Source organism: Cornus florida, unplaced genomic scaffold (genome assembly GCF_030987335.1).
Source record: "Cornus florida cultivar Cherokee Brave unplaced genomic scaffold, ASM3098733v1 CherokeeBrave_3.0.0_Hap2_Chr01, whole genome shotgun sequence".
Classification (NCBI taxonomy): Eukaryota; Viridiplantae; Streptophyta; class Magnoliopsida; order Cornales; family Cornaceae; genus Cornus; species Cornus florida.
The window spans coordinates 95,175,803-95,189,957 of NW_026775571.1; the positions used below are offsets into that span (position 1 = coordinate 95,175,803).

The 14,155-nt window shown below is 35.0% G+C and overlaps 1 long non-coding RNA gene across 1 annotated transcript in view; it reads right to left on the minus strand.

Annotated features, from left to right (window-relative positions):
• Positions 1–3,460: 3,460 nt before the first annotated feature.
• Positions 3,461–14,155, minus strand: part of LOC132307410 (uncharacterized) — a 28,349-nt gene continuing 17,654 nt past the window's right edge. The window contains exon 4 of the long non-coding RNA XR_009482223.1: positions 3,461–3,892. This is a non-coding gene — a long non-coding RNA (uncharacterized LOC132307410). The remainder of the gene's footprint in view (positions 3,893–14,155) is intronic.

Genomic DNA, 14,155 nt, shown 5'->3' on the forward strand with positions numbered 1-14,155 from the left:
TCTACACTTGGTTGTTCAATTTTTGAATCCCGCAGCAGCTGCTTATATTCCTAGGGAAGAGATTGATTTTTTTGGCCAATTCAATGAGAACACTTTGTCTTCTTAATTAACACTATTGTACTCTTTTCATTTGTTTTAAACTCCTTTAATTTCATGATCTAGCTACTTATGTTATCTGGTGTTTAAATTTTAAGGTAATCTAATTTAAATTACATCATTTTGTTTTATTTCTTATTTCTTTTTATGAGTAGTTTCAGGTTCCGTATCTTTCAAGCACAATTTGAAATTTAAGATTCGACAAAATGACTTTCTTTCAATCAATTTTTACCATCATTTGCACTGATGCTACCATTGTTTCTAAACACTAACTACTGTCATGGATTATTATTATGTTACCAAAGTACAAGAATGTGCCTCAAGTTACAAAGTTTTTGGACTATTAATAATCTGACACACAAAAGATGATAACAAGACATTGACTTACTGATTAATGTAGACACATAAATGCTTGCATAATATTCCAAAATACTAGCTTTGAACCCCAACGGTATAAATTATGTACCAAGGTTAAGTATTCAAACACCAAAGTAGCGACCAATCTAAACTCAGCAAACTAGCTACAAGAGGCATCAACCACAACTCAAAATGAAAACAAATCTACTGAGGAATTTTAGGCATGAATTACATTCCAATTCATTGGCATCCCAAATGAGATACTTGAGTTCAAAGATAAAAAATTGAACATAAAAATTCATCAACAACCAAATTGTAGCTTTAATCTGGTAAATAATCCACAAATGAATTCCATTCCAGGGAAATTTATATACCAAAACATTAGATCACCCAAATGTTAATATAGAAAGAAAACCATTCATATTGCAATCCGTTACATAAGAAATTAACAAATAGTCCCAAAAAAATATATATAATTGGTAAATCAACCCCCAACTGATTTTATAGAAATTTTAAAGAAGTTAATTCGTCTTCAGATGAATAGTTGTCATCTTGTGTCATTCTAGAGATAGGATTGCAACAGAGGCAATGAATGTGGCTCCAAATTCCAATAGGCCTTGCCTTCAAAGCGGAATCAGCATTTGATTGTAGCCATCCATGCACAGGTACTCTAGTTTCGTACGCTATAGTGGTGTGCATCTTTGATTCTTGGGATTGCTTTCTATTTGAATTAGGTAACGACCTCAACACGAAGGATTAATTCTCTCGTTGCTGATTGACATCTATATCTATACCCGTCTGTCTTAAATAATCTCTAAACTCTAAAGTTTGCAATTAAAGTATTAGGGTTTGAGAATGGAGGAGAACAGCAAGCAGTGGAGGTCGGTTGGCAGAAGAGATGATGATATTAGGGTTTAAGAATTAGGGAGATGGTGGTTATCAATGGCAATTTGGTCGGAAGAGAAGGAATCATGACAGAGAGAGAGAGCTCTATCCAGACTCACAGGCGTGTGAGAGAAAATCTCAAACAAGTGAAGTGATAGATCTTCTGACTTGAATTGTTGACTATTCCTCCAAATATAACGTGATTGGGAATGAGTCGAAAAGAAAGAGATGTTTACGGGAATTTTTTTAAGAGTTCCAATGGGATCAAACCACGTTGTATTCATTGGAAGAGTCGACAATTAACGTCGGAAGACCTATCATTTTTCTTAAAACAAATAAAAAAATAAAAAATCCTCTTTTCTTTTGGATGATTTGCGAAAAGATCCGCATGATTCGAGTTTAATTTTTAAATTTTTTTTTGGACACATGTCATATTATTGTTGGTCTATATCAGCATAAGAAGGAGATGCCTACATTTATGGCCTAAGGCAAGCTTTTTCCTTAAATTTTTATATGAGTTTGTTTTTATCGGGATTCTATAGTCGTTAATTAAATCACTTTCCTTTAGATTATATATAAATTATATTTTGTTAAATGCTAATTAAAGAAAAAACATTTTTTTTGCCTTTAAGGGGGCCAAATATAGATTTTATACCATACATACTATATTATTTTTATTTTTATTTTTACTTTTACTATAAAAAAAAATCCCCAAAAATTAAAGGGGGCCATGGCCACCCCTAGCCCCCCCTTGGCTCCGCCTCTGGGTTCCATATAATTATTTTTTACTAATATATGAAATAATTAGTGTTGAACAAAATAGATTAACCCTCGATTTGAATCCACAACTCCATAACTCCTATCTGTGAACGCTACTGAATGTGAATTCGCTTTCAACGTGTTCATCAAATGTGTTTATGCAATGCAAGGAGTATGAATCTTTGGTGTAATAGTTGGATTCATACGGAGAAGGAGCTGACTTGGCCTGGAAATTCAAGTTTCAAAGAGAGAATTTGTTAAAATATGTTAGAATCATATTTTAGATAATAATAATAATAATAATAATAATAAAGGTGACACATTTGTGTGTTAGCATGTGATTGGCTGAGACCACATGATTCCGGACCATGTAATAATCTTTTCGTACACAGTTAGAAAAATAAAATGTCTTCTCAGGCTCTCAGTTTCTTGATTACGAGAAAAATCATGATGTAAGATAGTTTTATAGACCATTTTGAGGCTCAATAACATTGTTTCGACTCAAGGATCAGACTCATTCTCGGATTATGACTCGACCATAAGTAAAACTCGTTAAGCTTTAGCTAGTGGCTCATGGTGCTTTTCGACCAAAATCAGTCATTTAGGCCTCAAAATCATGTTTCTTCTCCATCTTATTGGAAGAAGGCGAAATATTTGCTTCTTTTTTTTTTTTTTTTTTTTTTGTTAGAAGTCTAAATAGATTTGAATCCTCTACCATTTTCTCTTTAACTTGGTAGATTCAAAATTGTTCTTAGTTCATTCTTGAACATTCATAAGTTCTGTTTCATATAACCATCACTTTATTCTCAACGATAGATTCTTGATGATTTTGTTTGTCAAAAGAGAGAGAAAAAAAAACCCACAAAAATGAAGTAATTAATGATTTACATTACTTTTATTTTTCACAATGTGGTAGTGTTTACTTTCAAAGTCATGTCAAACCTCTCTGTATGTGTATGTGAACATTGTGACTTCGATTTTTGGATTTCAGAATCAAAATCCTGATGCTGAGTTCGAATTTTGGATTGTGAGTTTGAAATTTGGTAAAATCAATTTTGAGATCTTGTTTAATCCTAGAGAGACCCTTTTCGGTATTTGGTTCATGTTCCCGTTTTGCAGCTCTTATATGTTTAAAGATTGCCATTAACTCATTCTAGCTACGGTAACAACATTCTTTGAATTTCCTCCAACATAATCCATTAATTCAGGCCCAAACATATGTTTCAAAATAAATTAGGAAGCACCAATACAAAGAATATATATATATATGGGTACTACAGTATATTAATAGTGTCTGAAACGTATCATTGTCGTGTTAGCCTTGTCCGACACGTGTCCCGACCTGTATCCATTTTAAGAGAAGTATCTATATTTTATAGAAAATAACCCAATTGTCATATGTGATACCTCTGGATTTCCGAATGCGGGTTAGCTAGGCCCACGTCCGAACACTCGGAGATATCAAAAACAAATGGGCAATAAACGAATACATAATACAAAAGGATAAATAAGAAAAATAAAATGCTGAAAAGAAAAATAAAATGATAATCCAATATTTAAAAACTTCAGAATATATTTTCATTAGATAATAAAAATCTTCTGATACATCTAATCCTCCAAAATACAACTCGGGAATCCATACTGTGTGGACCCCTAGAAAAATCCCAAATTGATAGAAACAACAGTAACAATTGTCTATAACTGAATACTGAAACATAAAGTAAAATCCTATATAAATAATCCGGAAGAATGAGAATGACTGGTCTCTACTCTGCACAATCAAATCTACATAGACCTGAAACATAAATAGTGGGTCAGGCACACAAACAAGTTCTTTCTACTACATCTAACAGAGATGTAAAGAACAAATACATCATAGTCAACTCATGCAATAGTTAAGTAGTCCATATATATATAGATACACACTAAAGGAACCTCACTAGACAATAGGGTTGTCTCAACCTGAATATTAGGTAACACTCAAAACGCACATATAGTGGGCATGAATACCTAGATCTACCAGGGCATACAACTATACTATATCTAGTACACATCCCTGACGATATACGCACCATAACCATGATCCTGATACTCAAGCTCATATCATGACATATAACTATATATATATATAATCTGTCATATCCAAACATAAAATAAATATCCGGCAATGTCATTCAACTGTATCATTGACCTGACATGAATATAAGTAAGACTTAACATTTTAGTTAATTCATTCACTTATACATGAATAGGTAGGACTTAACGTTTTTAGTTAACCCGTCCCTGATATGTCACCATCCCATACTGCTTCATATAATGTATACAATTCAAAAATGATGCTACAGTTATAATATCACATCAAATAAATCTATACATAGCATGATATAACTCATACAGATATTTCTTTGCATTTAATTAAGCAAAATGTGTGAAACCCCATAGTTTCGGAACACGGGTTGATCAAATTTGTGCACAAACTTAAGGGATATCAAAACAATTAAAGTATTTAAACAAGCACAGATTACAAAATGAAATAAAGAATAAAATAAAACGCTGAAGAAAACTAATAAATAGTAAATCCATTAATAACTCCCAAATGGTTACAACCCGGGAATCCCGTAACTTAAGGACCTCTTAACCAAAAGTTAATATCCAGAATTTCAGAAATAAATATTAATATCAAATGAAATAATAATAATATCCTACTTTTAAATAAACCGAAAGAATGGATAAGTCCTGCAGCTGCGGATCCTTAATCTCGAGACTTGAACTTCTACTAACCTAAAAAACAAATCGTGGATTAAACCCTACGAGCAAGCTCTCTTTATCAAGCCTCTGAAAACTAATAAACAGATCATCTCTACCAAAACCATTCCTAATAAAGCTTTAACTTTAATATATGCTACGAATATATATAAATACTTATATATATAATACAACAATCCTATCTGTTAATAGGTTCATTAAATTACCAAAACCATTAACCAATGATTAATTACTAATCATACCTAAACTAATCTGCCAACATATGTTTCTTTTAAAAGAAACACATTAATTCCTTAATTTCACCCTAGACAATAATTTAATTATTTAAGCTATAAATTACAATTAAAGGAAGTATGCATTAAATCCAAAACCCAATAGTGATTTTTAGTTATTTAAATCACACAACTAATATCTAGGCCATGACAAATCATCCATGTCACACCAACATTATTCTATTAATATATATAAAATAATGTACTAACCTGTAAATACTAGATTATTCTAGTCCTAATCTAACCTATACATACAATAATCACAGATGAAATTTTAATCATCTAAAACATAATAATTTAATTATGAAATGGCAATTCAACCATGCCATTATAAATATATCTATTTATATATCAACAATTCAATCATGCTTCTTTAAGTATATTTATTTATACTTTTAAATAACAATTCATCTATGCCTTCCGTTGATGAAATTTATTCATAAATAATAAGGTTATCTATTTAAGCCTTTGGCAATTCATCCATGACTACAATTCAACCATATACTAAATTTTAAAACTAATTTAACCATAAGCCAAATCATACCTAAGCCTTCCATGCATATTATAAGCATACTATTTAATGTAATAACCAGCCTATTAAGATATACCAACCAAATTATCTTAAATAGTATATACATCTACACATATATAATTTATTATAAATACATGTATAAACCCCTTCTACAAAAATTCATTATTATGGAAATAATATATATATATATATATATACACACACACACACACACACACGTATATCAATACATATATACATACATCCTTCCATCCCCAATTATTAATTTAATAAATTAACACCCATTAAATACCGTAAACATACTCTATGCCTCTCAAAACACCACGAACACAGCCTTTAATTGTTGCTTTCAACCTGAACAGTTTAAAATAAATTTTGAGAATTCACGGGACCACACAGGAACTTCAAGGGACCTCAAACACCCCCGCACGCGCTCCCACGTGCCGCCACATGCACCTAGACCCATTGCACGCACCTCCACGTGCCACCCCAAGCTTCCACATGTCATCACGCGCCCTTACGCACTCTCACGTGTTGCACACTCGCCTGATGACTCCTCTGGATGACGTGGCATCTTCTGGTTGGTTGGTACTCTAAGTTTTGCTGGGTTGCGCCGCACCGGATAATTTCTAAGTTGACTAGACCTAATCTAAGGTCCAGATGAACATGTGCACACTTTTGTGTGCACCACAATGCACCGAATCCATCCCTCTACCATCAGCCGCATCAAAGGCCCAGAACCACGCACATACACACTTACTATATGTCGCACTGCACTAGATCATACGCCATTGTAGGTGCACCAAAGACCAGAGACGAACTGGAAATTTCTCAAACCCACGTATGTGTATATATATATATAAACTGTAACCTAAAATCCTAAACAACCTCTGAAAAATATTACAATAATCTGAAAATTTTCCAGAGAACCCAAGTACTTAAAGTTAATATTTTTGGGTCAAGATTAATTTATAAAATAATCTAAACATCCTTTTAATAAAATTAATCCTCTTGAACATATTTAGATCAAACTTTAAAAAAAAAATTAACTAAGATAACCTCACGTACAAAAATTAAATTATCCTAACAATAAATACATCTATTCACATGTTTAAATCTTAAATTTTTCAAAGAATAAACATGCTCATGTACACCGATTAATAAATTATTTTAATCAACAAAATAAAAATAAACTATAACTTTGATAATCAAGGTGATAAGCTTATGAGTTTTAAGAGGAGAAGTAGGAAAAAACTCGCCTGTCTTTTCCCAATCTGGTCTCCTCTTTCTCTGATCCGGCCTCCTCTTCGTCAGCCCTTCTTCTTCTCTCTCTAACTCTCTTATTTTCTAACGTGGAAAAACCCTTAATCCTATAGTCTTTTGCGTATATTTATGCACATTAAAAATCCAAATCATTTTCCAATTATGACTACCAAATAAAATAATAAATATAATAGTCTTTAAATATTAAATATATATATACACATGTATATTATATAGTTTATATATATTCCTTCCATAAAAATCATTAGTTAAATAAATCATAGATATACCTATATATATATCAATAAATATATATATCCTTCCATAATGATTATTAATTAATTATATTTATATACATATAATTATATGATTTAAGATCTCCATAAAGAAATCAAACAAACCAAGCAAGAGGGCAAGGTTTTGAAAGATTCTACTGCTCATGATATTCTTACCCTCAGAAGCCAAATCCTTCTTCAACAATCCCAGATAGATGCCTTACTACCTAAGTCTTCTGCAAAACTTGAACAACAAGTTTCTGAAAATCCCACCAAGGACAATGAAACTTACATCAACCTTCTAACCCAGATAACATTCCAGAAATGGCATGTTAATCTAAAAATTGTCATCAACAAAGACTATACCATTCATACAGTGGCTCTCATTGACTCCGGTGCTGATCTCAATTGTATCAATGAAGGACTTGTCCCTACGAAATACTTTGAGAAAACCAAAGAACGGCTTCAAGGTGCTAATGGTTCATGACTCACTGTTCAGTACAAGTTAACCAAAGCCCATGTTTGTAATCAGGGCCTTTGTATTAAAACACCTTTCATCTTGGTCAAAGACCTCAATACCCCTGTTATTTTGGGAACTCCATTTATTTCTCTTCTTTACCCGTTCAAAGTTGATAGCCAAGGCATTTCAACAAGTCTAGTTGGACAAGAAATTTGCTTTCCTTTTGCTCATCCTATAGACAACAAGGATCTCAATACCATTAAGGATTCCTATGTTACTCAAGTCCCTGCTGTCAACAGAATTGAAAGCAAAACAAAGCATTTAGACTTTCTCAAACAAGAACTAATCTTCAAACAGATTGATCAACGACTCAGTCAAAAAAGTCTCCAAGACTCTATTCAAAGGTTCAGATTAAGACTTAAAAGTCAGGTTTGCTCTGATCTCCCAAACGCCTTTTGGCACAGAAGACAACACATTGTTGAATTACCTTATGAAAAATCTTTCAATGAAAAGGATATCCCTACCAAAGCCCGTCTTAGCCAAATGAGTTAAGAATTTTTTAATTACTGTATGAAGGAAGTACAGGAATTATTAAACAAATCCCTCATTCGAAAAAGCCGTTCCCCATGGAGCTGTGCCGCTTTCTATGTCCAAAAGAATGTTGAAATAGAAAGAGGCGTTCCCAGATTAGTTATCAATTACAAGCCCCTCAATGAAGTTCTTCAATGGATCAGGTATCCCCTGCCCAATAAAAAGGACCTAATCCAACGTCTCGTTTATGCAACCGTTTTTTCAAAGTAATTCATGTTCTGTTGTTAACTTGCATATTTTCATATATATATATATATATATATATTATTTCATTGTATTATTTCATTGATTATTTAACCTTTTCAATATCCTGTTTCTCTCATATTTCATTATCAGTTATTCATCCTGGGTGTTTATGGTATCAGGGCCATCTGGTGGTGATTAAGCCCATTTAACCTTTCTCCATTTCTGTTTCCGGACCTGGATCCCGTTTAGGCTAGGTGTGCCGCTTTGGGTTGGTCGGATGGACGGTCATTTAGGAAAGGTTCAGTGAGTTTTTTCAACCGTAACATGTCTTCGACATTGTCAGCTCCTCTTGGAGGAAGAGTGATAGTTAACTAAGAAGAACAACATATTGATAGTGGTCAGAATGATCAGTGGGATACTTGGAATATACCCAAGGTTCCCATTAGGGATATTTACAAATCTTCGACTTTCAATCTCAAAATAGGATACTCCATCAAAACTGTTGAACAAACTATTTCTCTCAAAAACCCTTTTGAAGTTATCCAACTTTTGTAAAAAAGAGCCATAGTTGAACACAAAAAGAAGTACAAATTCCTACATATAGGGCTTGTCCAAGTTGCAGTTAAACTTCTTACATCAAGAGGACTTAACACTGTTATCATGCTTACCCTAAGGGATTGTAGGCATCTCGATTTTGAAACCTCTCTATTAGGAGTTTGCCAAACTAGTCTTTTTGATGGCCCACAATACTTTAATTGTTTTCCAAATTATTCAGTAGCTCTTGATGATCCAACAATCCTCCATACTTTAACCCTCAATGTTTCAAGTAGTGGTTACAAAATGATGGATGGAGCCATACCCTTCAATGTTGTCTATAGAATCCACTACAAAGTCTATACAACCCAAGTCAGCCCCCATGCTCTTCGTGAGTCTCCCAAAGGAGTAACCCTTCTTCTTCATGCTGGTGGCGAAAATTCACAAACTTATGTTCCGAGGACCATCACTTGGAATGAAGTCACCTTCCCGACAGAGTGGACTCTCGAGCATGCAGCTCCTCCTTTAAAGATCGAGCATAAAAGGTTGGAACAAATATCTCAATAAACTGATGGTACGGTAAATGTTAGATTTAACTCCAACAGGTCCAATAGACTTACTATCCAAGAAATAGAAAGTTCTAGATCCTCTTTCTCTCATGCTACTCCCTCAAACTATTCAAAAGCCCCTTCCCGAAAATCATTTTCAGGAATGCCTACAAGGTATCCAAACCTCGTTGGTGTCAAAAACAAAGAAGTTGCTAACCCGGTTTACCAGGACAATGTTAGCATACAGACTGAGGAAGAAGACATCCATCCTCTTCGCAGCACTCCTTTACCTACACAAATTAGTTCTCAAAACAAAGGTCTGCAAAACCCTCCCCTAAATGAAGATCATCATGATTCCCTTCCATCTCCAAATGATTCTCAATTTGAAGATCCCGATCATCAGGTTCATCAGCTCTACATGATAGAAAAGGTTTATGAGATTGATAAAGACTTTTTACGCAAAGATTTCTACTCTGCGACCAATGATTCGGGAAAAGACAATGGTATTTCCAAACCTTTTCAGCTCAAAAAACCATCCTTATTAGAGAAACGTGGTATGCTTTCTGCATACAACACAAGTTCTTAGCCCCTTTCTTCACATGGTTTGAAAAATATTATCTCGGCAACAATATTGATTTTTCTTTCTCCACAATCAAATCCTTAAATGTCACAACCAAATCCACCATTACCTGGCCAACATCACGAGGTGAGGCTCTTGAAGCCATCCATCCCCCAGCCGAGGCAATCGAATTCAAGACAAAGGCGTCAGGAATAGTCACACTTACTGCTTCTCCTTTCAAGACAAAGGCAGGCGCCAATGACAATACCACATCCACGACCCATGATGTCCGAAGCATCATGGAACAAAATAACTACACAAACCAACACCTCCAGACACTTGGCGATCAGCTTTCTCGTGTAGAAACCTTGCTTCAGAAAGAACAAATTATCCCCATTCAATCTGATAATGCTCCCCCTTTCATACCCCATGAAATCCCCTTACACTTGTCCAAACAACTATCAAAACGTAGTGCCATTGAAGAAGCACATGACAGGATTAAGCGTATCGAATCCCTTATGACCTCCACAACTACGATTCCCGATACGCAAGACAAACCTCTTAGAGCCATCAATACTCTTGACCAAGAAATTGGTACTGATACTGAAATTGATGAAATTACTGAGGTCTTCCAGAACCAACACGTCAATACCTTAGAACCAACTTCTTCCCGAAATTATTATCCCAGGCCAACTTTCCCTGACCTCCAGATCGAAGAACGAGGCCAGTTTTCCCAAGTTGCTTATCATGGTGGTACCATTGATGAATGGAACATAGATGGCAAAACTGAGTATCACATTCTTAATACACTTCAAGAAATGACAATAGTCAGCACTGCTTACAAAACCAAGAATGACTCTTCTGATCATACTATAGCACAACTCCTTGTAGGAGGATTCACAGGCCAACTCAAAGGATGGTGGGACAACATCCTCACTCCAGATAAACGACAAGCCATTCTTAACTCTGTCAAAACAACTCCTGAAGGAACAATTATTAAAACAGAAGAAGGTGCAGATATAGAAGATGCAGTTGCTACTCTCATTTTCTCTATCGCCAAACAATTCCTCGGTGACCTCTCAATTGTTAGAGACAAGACCTCAGAAATTCTAGCCAACCTTCGATGTCGTAAACTTCAGGATTTCAGATGGTACAAGGATGTCTTCTTCTCAAAGGTCCTCACCAGGACTGATTGTAACCAAGCCTTTTGGAAAGAAAAGTTCATTGCTGGACTCCCCAATCTTTTTGCTGAGAGAATTCGCAAGCATTTCAGATCAAAACACAATGGCCATATTCCTTATGACTCCCTCACCTATGGTGACATCATTAGTACCATCATAACTGAAGGAATTGCTCTCTGCACCGATTTCAAACTCTAACAGCAAATCAAGCATGAGAATGCCACTAACCGAAAAGAATTAGGAACTTTCTACTAACAATTCGGCTTCGAAAACCTAACCCCTCCTTCCAAACGAAAAAGTCACACCCGCTACCGCAAGCCTTTTCCCAAGAGATACGAAAACAGGTCACGGTATAACAAGGGCAAACCCTTATTTGCAGATAAATATCTCTCCTCTGAGAAAAATAGATAGAAAAATACCCCTCCTCCAAAACATTTTCAAAAGAAACTTGCCACCTCAAAAGCAGATATAAATTGTTTCAAGTGTGGCAAGATGGGTCACTACAAACGCGATTGTAGAGCCAAACAGAAGATCAATGAGCTCGATCTCCCTGAAACCGTCAGGAGCCAACTGATGTAAATTCTTTTAAACTCTTCTGATGACGAATCCGAACATGATATCAATGGTATTCAAGAAGATGACTATCATGCTGATACAGATTATGATTCTGATTTTTCCAACCCATCTTTGGATGACCAACCTATCAAAACCAAATGTATCTGTATGATTACTAAAGATCAAGAGTTCATGTTGGAACTCATTGACAAAATAGAAGATCTTGATCAACGCAAGGAATGCTTGATTAAATTCACCAGCAGCATTGGCCAAAGAAATGACAAAACTCTCGTTGTTATACCAAATACTTACAACCTTACTGATATCTTTGAAAGATTTGGTACACAACCCCAGATGCCGATTACGATTCAAGATCTCCATAAAGAAATTAAACAAACCAAGCAAGAGATTTCACTCCTAAAGCAAGAAGGCAAGGTTTTGAAAAATTCTACTGCTCATGATATTCTTACCCTCAGAAGCCAAATCCTTCTTCAACAATCCCAGATAGTTACCTTACTACCTAAGTCCTCTGCAAAACTTGAACAACAAGTTTCTGAAAATCCCACCAAGGACAATGAAACTTACATCAACCTTCTAACCTAGATAACATTCCTGAAATGGCGTGTTAATCTAAAAATTGTCATCAACAAAGACTATACCATTCATACAGTGGCTCTCATTGACTCCGGTGCTGATCTCAATTGTATCAATGAAGGACTTGTCCCTACGAAATACTTTGAGAAAACCAAAGAACGGCTTCAAGGTGCTAATGGTTCACGACTCACTGTTCAGTACAAGTTAACCAAAGCCCATGTTTGTAATCAGGGCCTTTGTATTAAAACACCTTTCATCCTTGTCAAAGACCTCAATACCCCTGTTATTTTGGGAACTCTATTTATTTCTCTTCTTTACCCGTTCAAAGTTGATAGCCAAGGCATTTCAACAAGTCTAGTTGGACAAGAAATTTGCTTTCCTTTTGCTCATCCTATAGATACCAAGGATCTCAATACCATTAAGGATTCCTGTGTTACTCAAGTCCCTGCTGTCAACAGAATTGAAAGCAAAACAAAGCATTTAGACTTTCTCAAACAAGAACTAATCTTCAAACAGATTGATGAACGACTCAGTAAAAAAAGTCTCCAAGACTCTATTCAAAGGTTCAGATTAAGACTTGAAAGTCAGGTGTGCTCTGATCTCCCAAACGCCTTTTGGCACAGAAGACAACACATTGTTAAATTACCTTATGAAAAATCTTTCAATGAAAAGGATATCCCTACCAAAGCCAGTCCTAGCCAAATGAGTCAAGAACTTCTTAATTACTGTATGAAGGAAGTACATGAATTATTAAACAAATCCCTCATCCGAAAAAGCCGTTCCCCATGGAGCTGTGTCGCTTTCTATGTCCAAAAGAATGCTGAAATAGAAAGAGGTGTTCCCAGATTAGTTGTCAATTACAAGCCCCTCAATGAAGTTCTTCAATGGATCAGGTATCCCCTACCCAATAAAAAGGACCTAATCCAACGTCTCGTTCATGCAACCATTTTTTCAAAGTTTAATCTCAAGTCAGGATTTTGGCAAATCCAAATTGCTGAAAAGAATAGATACAAAACAGCTTTCACGGTTCCTTTTGGCCATTACGAATGGAATGTGATGCCTTTCGGATTAAAAAATGCTCCTTCAGAATTCCAAAAAATTATGAATGATATTTTTATTCATCTTACGAATTTTTCAATTGTTTATATTGAGGATATACTAATATTTTCTTCTTCTATAGATGCTCATTGGAAACATCTCAATGTCTTTGCTCAAACCATCAAGCATAATGGATTAGTCCTTTCTTTATCAAAGTTAACTTTGTTTCAGACCAAGATTAGGTTTTTAGGTTTCTAGATCCACCAAGGAACTGTCATCCCAATCAACAGATCCATCCAATTTGCTGATAAATTCCCTGATGAAATTAAAGAAAAAACCCAGCTTCAAAGATTTTTAGGGTGCCTAAATTATCTCTCTGAGTTTTTTAAGGATCTTTCCCTTCTTTGTGCTCCACTACGCCAAAGATTAAAAAAGTCCCCTCCCCCATGGTCCGATGAGCATACAAAAACAGTCAGAATCCTTAAAAGCAAAGCAAAAAACCTTCCTTGCCTATCTATTGCTGATCCAGAAGCCTTCAAAATTGTGGAAACTGATGCATCTGAATTAGGATATGGAGGTATCCTAAAACAAAAAACAGGTGACAAGGAACAACTAGTTCAGTTCGCCTCTGGCACATGGAACCAAGCACAACAAAATTACTCTACAGTCAAAAAGGAAATTTTATCTATAGTTTTATGCATTTC